Source organism: Ctenocephalides felis, unplaced genomic scaffold, assembly GCF_003426905.1.
Source record: "Ctenocephalides felis isolate EL2017-DRISC unplaced genomic scaffold, ASM342690v1 CF-g0.4_SCAFFOLD_01886, whole genome shotgun sequence".
Classification (NCBI taxonomy): Eukaryota; Metazoa; Arthropoda; class Insecta; order Siphonaptera; family Pulicidae; genus Ctenocephalides; species Ctenocephalides felis.
The window spans coordinates 19,318,099-19,329,772 of NW_020538040.1; positions in this window are offsets into that span (position 1 = coordinate 19,318,099).

An 11,674-nucleotide genomic window follows, 5' to 3' on the forward strand; every position below is an offset into this window, starting at 1 on the left:
AATAATTCCCATGATTATTAATAATTAATTTAATAGTAATATCTTTACGCTTCAAAGCCTTCTGAGCATTTTTGCATACCTGATAAAAAAATTTATGGGTGTGTGCGTGTGTGAATGTGTGTGTGTGTGGTATGTATGTATGTATGTTAGGATACACATTTTTGTCCACGATTTCTAAACAAAAAACAACCGATTTGAATAATTTAAAGAAGATTCGATCTCTATTGATGGGAAGACGTGCTAAATAGTTTTTGGTAAAGGGTACAGTGTCGTTTCGAAGATACGGGGAAAAAATGGCAATTCAGTTTTTGAGAGAATGAAGCGTTCGAATTGAATAAATCAAAAAGCATTTCACTTGTACTGACAGAATGAAGACTTGATTCAAATTTTTAGAAGGCAGGTCGAGTGGTTTCAAAGATCCAATAAAAAAGTTAAAAGATTATTGCACATCAAAGTATCAGATATTTCATAGAGATTTTAATAATAAGTAGAAATTTTGTTTGCATTTATATGGGTTTTGTACCAAGATGAATAATGTTTGAATAACAGTTAGAATTTGCGACGCAGCGTTTACGTGCTTCGATATTTCGTCTCTAAAACAGCTTAGAGCTTTTTTCAAATAAAATCAAGATTATCAAACTAACAAAATCTGAATTTTCAAGAAATTCTCAAAAAAAATATTTTACAAAATTTTCAAAAAATGTGAGAGCTTTTAAAAACTTTGAATCGCGGTACCGGAAGTTTTAGCAATTTGCCTTAAGCACAATGCCATGCACCACTAGTTTGTTGTTATCGTATTGAGGTGTATCCACGATGATTCAAAGTGGAAAACAGTGGAAAACACAGTAAGAAAAGTGCCGAACGATGTTTTTTACTGCAATAGTTTGCACTTGCGCACATTTCGAACCCTTATGCGCCGCTGACATTTCTCTGACAAAATCGCCATTGCTAGTCAGCAACCCCGTGGGCATAGCACGTCACACGAAAATTCGTGTGTTTTGTTAATAATCATTCAGAAGAGTGTTAATTTTTTACTTGGAGTTGTTCCATAAATTCATAATGAGTGTGGCAAATTTGAAAATCGCTTAAAAATGTGCGAAGATCATATCCTGTGCGTACTTTGTTACTACAACGGCCATTCGAATTGGTGGTCGCACGGAATATCTCACAAATTTTATTATCAGTACGTCAAACATTATAAAATGGTGACTGTGAAGAAATAAATCCGTTTTGTTTGTAATTAGAATTATTATTTTTTCGTATGTGTTTGCGCGCGTGTGAATGTACGTGTAGAAATATGTGAGCGGTCGCCGAAGTGGGGAGTCCGCGAACACCAGCGTGAAACGCGCCTTCATATATATAGCCGCATCGGCAACACCAGCGAACCGATTATTGAGGTTATAACTCGACGTCGAGCTATTAGTATTATATACGTCCAAACGTCCACTAGACATTTGTGTAGTTAGTTGTATTTGAAAATTTTCGGTTTCGTTCCACCGATAGGAAACATTGACATTTTGGAAATTGGTTCGAAAAACGAGGATTGTAACGACGACATTTTTATTTTGGCCGTTTGCCATTGTATGGGTGAGTACTGACTGTTTTGTGCATTATTTGTCTGTCTTTTACGGAAGGCACGTGTGCCATGCCATGGAATGTCATGTTGACGTTTGGCCGACACGTGCTTTTTCTCCATTTTTATTCGAAATTCTCGTTTTATGCAGATTATTCTAAACTAATAATTATTTCAAATTAATTAAACTATTTCATTTCATATGTTGGTTGAAACATTGGAAAATCTTAATTTTATCAATGTACCTATTTGTTGTTGCTACAATTAGTGCTACAATTTTTCTTAATAAATAAATGCATTAATTTGTTTACTCTTAGCTTTCCCTTCATTTGGTATATAAAATTTGACTTTTGTGTTTGATATTCTGATAATTTTGTATTAAACAATATTAATGTTTTAACTGAATGATCAAACAAATCTGGTCTTGAAACGTATAAACTAAAATATTTCATTTTATTTCGACGCATTGTCACGCCAAACATATTCATATATATTTATTAAGGTGGTCCTTAATATAGACATTTTCAAATTTTATTGCTTCCAAGGGCTTAAATGCTTCCAAATTGATAAAAAATCTCTAAAAGTTTTAGCTCTTAATATTAACTTTTAGATAGTGCGCAACTAAATCAAAGCTTCGTATGGAAATAGCATGGAAAAAAAATAGAAAATTTTAAAAATGTTTTTTTAGGTATAACTTAACGATACATAAATTAAAAGTGACAATTCGTATCATTTTTTATTGAAAATTCGACGCTCTGCAAAACAGGTTTTTTTATAATTTGTTTTGTAGAGCGTCGAATTTTGAATAAAACTCATTCATTTGTTCGCTAAGTTATATCTAACAAACATTTTTAAAATTTTTGAAAAATTCCCCATGCTATTTCCATACAAAACTTTGATTGAATTGCGCACTGTCTAAAAGACAATATTAAGAGCTAAAACTTTTAGAGAATTTTTTTCATCAATTTAGAAGCATTTAAGACCCTGGGAGCAATAAAATTCGAAAATGATCGCGCATTATCTAAAAGACAAATTAAGAACTAACACTTATAGAGGTTTTTTTACAATTTGGAAGCATTTGAGCCCCTGTGAGCAAGAAAATTCGAAAATGTCCATATTAAGGACCACCCTAATGTATATATATATATATATATATATATATATATATATATACATATATATTAATAGTTAAATTTGATTTTAAAATGTATGAAATTCTTGTGGAGGCATAACATCAAGTAAAATAAGAATTAGTAAAGATTTTATAACATCTTTATTATTCCATACGTCACGACGTAAAATACGTCCGTTATTATTCCTGCGTCATCATCAGTTAACATGAAGTTTTCATATAATTAAATATAACGTAAATAACAGTATGAAAATATAACAATTTATAACATTTGCACTTGATACTGAAACTTTTGCCGACAAAAACTTTTAAATAATTTTTGAAGAATTCAAAGTTAAAGATTCCCATGGCAAATTCGGACTCTTCATAATCATGCAAATGTTATAAAATGTTTCATTTTTGTACTATTATTATTGTACGTGATATTTAATTATGTAAAAAAAATCATATTCACTGATGATGACCGTAAAGTTTCACGTCGAAACGTAGGGAATAATAAAAATATTTCAACACATTCACTGCTAACCTTACGTTGCCTATGCTTCTGCCTGTGCTAAGGCTTTTTATTCGTTTAATATTGAATAAAATCATTTCTGAACATATTTTAGTATTAAATTGAAGAAAAAAAAAAACAAAGTATGATAAATAGAACTATTTCTGTTTGAAATTATTGCATTATGAAATTTCGAATAAATCACTTTATTATGCTAAAAAATACTCTAAATTGCAAGGAAAAGGAACGCACCTGTTGCTATTGAGAACGGTCTCACGCTACATATGCGTGCGCAGCAGTGAATGTGTTGAAATCTTCCTTTTTTTACATTATGTTACATCACCCAAGAATATTATATATATATATATATATATATATATATATATAATTTTTATTACTTTAAAATCATTTTTGATATCAATAAGGAAACGACAGTTATAAAAATTTAAAGTTTATTGAACGCGAGATTTCTCTATTTTTTGGATGTCATATTTTGTTATTTGCGATCTGCATAAAACTTCATAAAATATGTTGATCTTACAGTTGGTTTATCAATGTTTTATTATTCATAACTGCACAAAATCGTCAATTTCGGATAAAAATCAAATTATAGAGATAAAACAATAAGTTACGACACAAATATAAGTTTAACCCTCTTGAGCTGAATTTTTGTTTTACATCCAAAAAATGTAGAACAAAAAATCAGTAGTAAGTTGACACAAATATACATTTAACCCTCTATGGGCTGAATTTTTGTTTTACATAAAAAAATGTAGAACAAAAAATCAGTAGTAAGTCTATAATATATGCAAATTATGAATGAAAATTCTGCTTTAAATTATTTTTGGTGTTAATGAATTATAAAACTTTCAAGTCACAGTAACTTTAACTAGCACTATAGTGTTTGCACTTCTGTATATGAAAATGTTATTTCAGGTAGTAAAGTTCATAAACATTCATATTGGTTGTCTTGACCAAAATAGAATTAAGACTTCTGCGTCATTTCACGAAAAAGCCGCAATTATTTGTTAAAAATTTTGAATGTGACTTGAAAGTTACGCGGGCCTATAGAGGGTAAAAATATATTATCAAGTAATGATTCCTTATTTTCGTCTCATATTTTCATATTACGATATCAGGTTCGAACGTAGTCCATCCAAAAACCATCTAACAAACATAAATCATATGTTTCGTTACATATGATTGACACGTTACAACCTTGTTGCCTTCGTAGTATCTGTACGTACATACCAACACTGTTATTAATGAATCTTTTATCATTTGAAAATGTTTTTTTCGAACACGAATGCCCAGGAAACAAGATAAATGAGTATAATTATGAGTCAGCCCAATCGTTTTTTACTGTTAGGAATTGGGGTAGGTCGGAGCTCTAAAAACAACTTGACATACGTATACCTGGGTAATATAATAAAAATTAATGGGAACAGGCCTTCGGTTGAGGCATCTTTGTGCCTATTTAGAGCAAGTACTTAGAAGGCGGAATTTCGTATTAAAATTGGATACAAGGTCGTTAACTTCGTTCCTTGCAGTGTACTGTACTGTACGATACTATTAAATTTATCGTTGCTAGAGTTACTAGCTATAAACACACAGGCGTGTGTGCGATCGAGGAACGAAAATGCGCCGGAAAAAAAGAACGAAAATGCGCCGGAAAAAAAGAACGAAAATTTGGGGCATTTGGAATTAGTAATAAAAAACTAGTGGTGCATGGTATCGTGCCTTAAGGCAAATTGCTGGAACTTCCCGTGCCGAAAACTAAATTATTAAAAAACACTTTGCAAAATTTTGAAAAAATTAAATTTTTGAGAAATTTAGAAATTTTTGAAAAAAATGATTTTTTGGATTTTTTTAAATATTTAGATATTTAATACGATGTACATGTCTACTAATGTTTAGTTTTAACCGCCAAACGGCATTATTTTTCACTTTTTTATTGTATCTCCAGAAACGCTGGATCTGCCTTTACAAAAATTTCACCAGTTTTCATTTCGTCAATACAAGTAAAATGCTTTTTGAATTATTTAAATCATAATCTCAGTTATCTCAAAAACTGAAATACCATTTTTGGCACTTTTTGCCCCGTATCTCCGAAACGACCAAAAACTGTTTTTTGAATTATTCAAATCGGTTAATCCGTATTCGCGAAAAATTTGTATCCGCACACACACACGCACACACACATCAATTTTTTATAATGTAAAATACGACTTGTTTGAATTTTTTTTTAAATTTTTGAATTTTTTTGAAAATTTTGAAACTCTTCCAAGTCGGTTGTTACATATTGTTGATAATGTTAAGAGCATTTTTTTGAACGATGTACATAAATTTTATACGTTATGAATCTTCGTACAAAACTCAGAAATAAAAACAAATATTGTTCTTATTATTAAAATCTCTATAATTATATAATCTATATAATTAAATGTGCATACGTCTACTGATCATTATTGACCGCCCAATTGCATTTTTTTAAACATTTTTTTCTGGATCTCAAAAAAGTTGTTCATTAAATCAATACAAGTGAAATGTCTTTTAAATAATTCAAATCAGCACGCAACTTTCTCTCAAAAAGTGAACCATTTTTTGCTTTTTTTGTTTCCAAAATTTTCAAGACGGCTAGACCTGCCTTTGCCAGAAAGTAATAAGCACGTCCCCCCATCAATAGGAATCGAATGCGTTTTTTGAATCATTCAAATCGGGTGATCCGTGCTCTCGAATTCGTCGGTGAAAATTTGTATTTGTATTTGTAAAAAATTGAAAAAACACGCACACACATAAGTACATCTATTTTTTTTCTAAGGTATGCCAGAATGTTCAGAAACTCTTAGAACGTAAAGATATGCAAACATTTTCGATTTCGATTTTCTTGCGATTACCTAATTCCACATAATAAAAGATTAAATACTAGAGAAATTTAATGCGTTTCATACACTACTTTTGTTACACGATTTTTAATAAAAAAAAGTGAATGACTGCACTTTTAATTTCAATTCTCGTAATTATAGTAAGCATACATATTCAACAATTTATTCTATATTTAAATGTACTGTATTAGCTAATGGCTTACATAGCTAATGAAGCGCAATATAGTATGAATAAACTAATTTTCTTAACAATACGCCCATGAGTTAATAATATATGACTCTCTAAAATTTTCTAAGATGTTTTTAGTTGGATTTAAAACCTTATTTTAAATATTTTATTTCAATCATTCTCTATTTTATGCCTATTTTATATTTTTATATCTTAATAAATTATTCTTTTCCACGTTGATTTTTCACCAGCTTTTTGTACGAATCCGTTTCATTGAGAAAAATGTTCCTCATCTCTTGATTTCGAAATCGAGGAAGTGTTTTGAATGCTGATCTCGTGACGAAGAGAAATAATTATAGTCATTCAATACAATACGGTACAAACTATAGAATGAATTTGACTTACATACTATTTTGCGGATAGCAACTGGTGGCTTTGTTTTCGGCTGTTGTATTTGACGAAAGGAATATGTGTATATGGGGTCAAGGCTTTTCTCTCAGAAATTGACAAACTAAAATTATGCGAGGGGGATATATTAAGATTTTCAGCTGGATTGTTGTCAACGATGTAAATATATCCCATTGAAAGAAAATCAAAATTTTCAAAAAATTTAATATTTTCCAAAAAATCAATATTTTCAAAATTTTTCAAGAGTCTATTTTTTTCAAAAATTTCGAAGTTCTCAAAAATCTGGTTCCTCCAAAATTTTAAATTACGGTACAGAAAGTTCCATCAATTTGCCTTCATGCACGATGCCATGCACGACTAGTTTCAATAATTTTATTCCATTAAAATTTCTTGTATGTATTATATTTCATATAGTAACTTAATACGCCATGGACCATTCATCCTGGAATGTTCTGCCTGATAAGAAGTATCTTTCCCAGAATGTCGCATCAGGAAATTCATAATTAAACAACCACTTTATTTTTTACCATCAGAGCAAAAAATATTGCATTTCATAAACAATTTCTTATATTTTAATTATCATTCCCATATCATAAAAAATATGTTTTATAAACATCCTAAAACGCAGGTGGTTACGATAGTTTTCGTTTGACGATGAATCACGTTTCGAGGTATATCATGTTATCGCAAACGCCACGTGTTTTGATTTTCATCGAAAAGCAATTTCCTCGGCAGACACAAGTAAACATTTCTGAAGAAAACATATTGTAAAAATTCTAATTATTTCTTTGCGCAAATTTCATATGTACACAAACTATTGCTTTTTGTTGTTAATGTATCTATTTTAGGCGATGATGTATATATAAAATGAATAATAATAAACACGCATGGTAGTTGAATTTCGGAACTTGGTCTAAATTAGTAGTAATATCTTATTTTTAGTTGAGGGGAAAATTCTGATCTAAAGGTATGGATTTGAATTTTTTGAAGGCTTAAACAATACTTTTACTATATTTTTTGTACAAGCTATTAATTGATGTTTTGGAAGTTTAGAAAACAAATAAAACTTAAAAATAGTCAAAGTTCTAACTTTAAAAGATGATGAAAAGGGGGGTCTCAAAAAGTTGGCGCATGATCATACCCATGACATCAGCCCTCCAAATAATCTGATGAAGATCTGATATATTTGTGAATTATTAATATTATATTAATACTACGGACAAGATAAAACGTATCTTTTTTAACAATTTAGCGATTGCCCGAAAAATATATTTTTTCACTAAACTTTTTTTATATATAAAGTCTATAAAGAAGACTCTGTAAAAGTTTTAAGAAAATCGGCCCAGTAGAAGTTGAGACATTGTGGGTATCGTATCAAAAAAGACAGTTTCATGAAAAACGCGTTTATAGTTGAGTAGTCTATCAAGAAGACTTTGTAAAAGTTTCAAGAAAATCGGTCCAGTAGAAGTTGAGAAATCGTGGGTATCGTATAAAAAAATACAGTTTCAAGAAAAACGCGTTTAAATTTTCGCAGAGGAAGGAAAAAAATACAGATTTTCGTGGTCAGACAGCTATATCTCCGAAAATATTTCAAATTTTGAAAAACCCTCTTGCACACTAATTCTTGAATAGTTAAATTTTGAATGTATAAAAAAATTAAAAGTATATAAAAAAAGAAAAATTCAAGACCAGAATGCACCCTGAATACGTTTCTAAGATGTCTTCTTAAAAATTTAGAAACATAAATTTTGAAATTTACACTTAATATCTTATAATATAATATAATATATAATAATATAATATAAAATAATACAAAAACTTTAATATAAAATGGACTTTGTGCTCATATATAAGCTCAAGAAATCTTTATAAAATATTGGTTTTAAATACTCTTAAAAAAGTCTGTTAGGACGTAAAATTTTAAAGAAGCGGATTAATAAAATTGTTTAATAATTAGTTATAATTTAAGAAATATAAAAGATACTCATAACTCAAGAAATATGGAAGAAAAAGTTACAAGCTTAAGAAAGAATTCATTCAAACTTACTAATAAAAGTTTTATACTTTTAAATATAAAATACTTCTAATCGATTTCCTCGAAAGATATTGAACTATAGTAATAAATAAATAGTAAAGAAGAATTTTTTTACATTTACTTATATGGTTATCGGCCATTTAATTAAAAATAAGTTTGAAAAATATTAAACTTCCTAATAAAAAGTCTATGCTTTAATTTTAAAAATACTTCTATTGAATTAATTATTAACACGTTAATCGCCATGTCTGTCATATGTGTCTGACGCTAAGAAGTTTTGCATGAGCTTTGTCAGACATATAGCATTGAATATACACTATGTCAGCCATATATGTGTGACATAAAAAATAGTGTTTTTCAGGAATTTTGATAAAACAAAAAAATTCTTTAATATAATAAGTTTCTCGATACATTTTTACCTAAATTATCTAATAAAGTTACCATAGCCCATGTAAAACTTTTACTATTTTTACTACGTGGCGTAATAACCTAACCCTTTCCACTCGGATGCCGCAATATACACTATAAATTGAAAAATTCCATTTTCATTCACTTCAAATTTACATTTTTCTTTATTTTTTGAAATCATCAAATTTGTTATATGTATTCGATTCGGATCATGTGCACATATTTAAGTGTAAAATGATTCCGTTACAATTTAGGTTTATATCTACATATTTCAGAATAGATTGCAAATTCAGTTACCATATTATTCGTACATAGTAGTTGCATTATTCTACGATTTCAATCAGCAAATAAACGTCGACAGCAGAAAATTGTATTGTACTTTCTCATGATTTCACAAATTGCGAAATACAATACGACGGTGATGCACACGCAACGTCGTCCTATTTTTATTTCGCTAATCTATATTTACAAAAGTTATGACTAGTATTGTTTTAAAAATATTTTAAGAAACTGCTCTTAATTTATCGCATGCCCTAGATAAATATTTATTTTGCAAAAATTAAATTATCATATTCAGATATTCATTATCGCTATTTTCGACATCTTCAAGTATCACTAAGAGGTTGTTATCAGTTTTTTGATTAGTTGGTAAGATTTTAAAGCTTATTATGAAATCAATGAAATGTTGATTACATTTTTTTATATTTGTACTGCGATCAGAACTTGAAGGTCCTATAAGCTATTGTGATAATTAGACTTAACTATGTCGCTTTTCAGAAGGCAACCCAACGGTTGGCCTATACGGATTTAATAAATTTATTATTGCAATTTCTGTAATATTGATAAATTTTGTATTGACGCAGCAATTCCGAGTAAAAGCTATTTTTACTTGAATATTTTCAAGTGAAAACCGATGTCACTACTGACAATGCAAAGCAAATGCAAATTTTCGGCGGTATTAACCCTTTCCACTCGCGAAGTCCGAGATTTATATGAATTTTGCTGCCGGTGGCATCCGAGTGGAAAGGGTTAATACCGGTATTTACCTTAAAATAAGTTGATACATGTTACACTTGAGTTTGAGTTCATTCGAAATTTGAAAACCATAAACACTTAAAACAAATGTCTCTTTAGGTGTTTCTATTGTATGAACAAGTGTCAAAATATTAATTTATAATTAAAGCTAGTCATTAGACTGAATATTAATTGCTTTCCAAAAAAGTTCATATTGATTCACAATAAATAGAATGAATAAAAGGTGTTTATTTCTGTGTAAAAATGTAAAGGCTTTTTAAAGTGATACCGGCGCCAAAATATTTTATTTAAAACAATTATTAATACCGGTATAACCGGTTTTAAAAGCGCAAATAACGAAATACCGGTTTCGAAAATTCTTATTGGTATTCCATTCCCTACTACTGAAATTTCAAATAATTCCAAAAACACGCATTTTATTTCCAAATCAGTACAGCTATCAACATGTTTTTTGATCTTTATAAATGCATGATAATGAAATTTTCCCAAGAAATAAATTTTTATCGCTACCAGAGATTTTCTATTCAGAATCACAAATGGAAACCTACCGCATTTCTTCAATGAACAGATTCTCAGAACTCGATTGGCAATAAGATGAATGAAAAATAATATTGACTATCATTTTTTGACTATCATTTTCGAATATTTCTTTAGAAAACATATTTTTCAGTTCTGAGAAGATGTGATCAATTTAGGAATAAATTGAATGCAATTGATAGCTTAAACGAGGGTAATCTGAGAAATATGATCCTTCAGTCGATCATAACTTTTTTTTGTTCTCGGACTAATCTGTTGAAAACAAAAATTGATACAGATTCCATGAAATCAATTTTCGCAAAAAGATATTTAGTACTTCATAATAATTTTTCGTATCTCCATTTTATAAGCTCTCATATCTCGATTTTCAATTTTTTAGATATTTAAAATGCAAACTGGACAACCAAAAGTGCAAATTGTGTCAATTATCAAGATGCTGTGATAGCCAATTATGCATAATATTTTTTTCATAAATTTCCATTCATCGTTTAATTTTAGAATTTTTTATGTTAAAAATAGTACCTGGGTACAAGTAAAGCTGAACTGCAGTACAGAAGTTAAATATAACTATAAAAAGTTTTAATTTGCATTAATAATTTACATAAAGTGTCTCTTCACCTCTAGACTAAAATTTCATTATTAGAACATTTTTAGATCCAAGTCGTCCATAATATAAATTCGATATTAATATTCTCTTAAATATTAATCCAGACGTCAAGTTGTTGTCAAGCAAAATGATAACGAACGATAATGAAGATGGTGGATTAAAAAAATGAGCTCTTAATTAATGGGCCAGACAGAACAATTGATTAGAAAGGCTTTTCAAGATGTCTCATTTATACAATCATGTCTTAAAAAATATATAAGACGGAGATATAAATAATTACGTATTTTACCTTTGGGTATTTCTTTGGAGAAGTGGCTTTTGGACGCTCATTTATATGAGATAAAATTAACTTTTTCTCTCAGGATTCTCAGTACAAAGTAGAATAATTATAA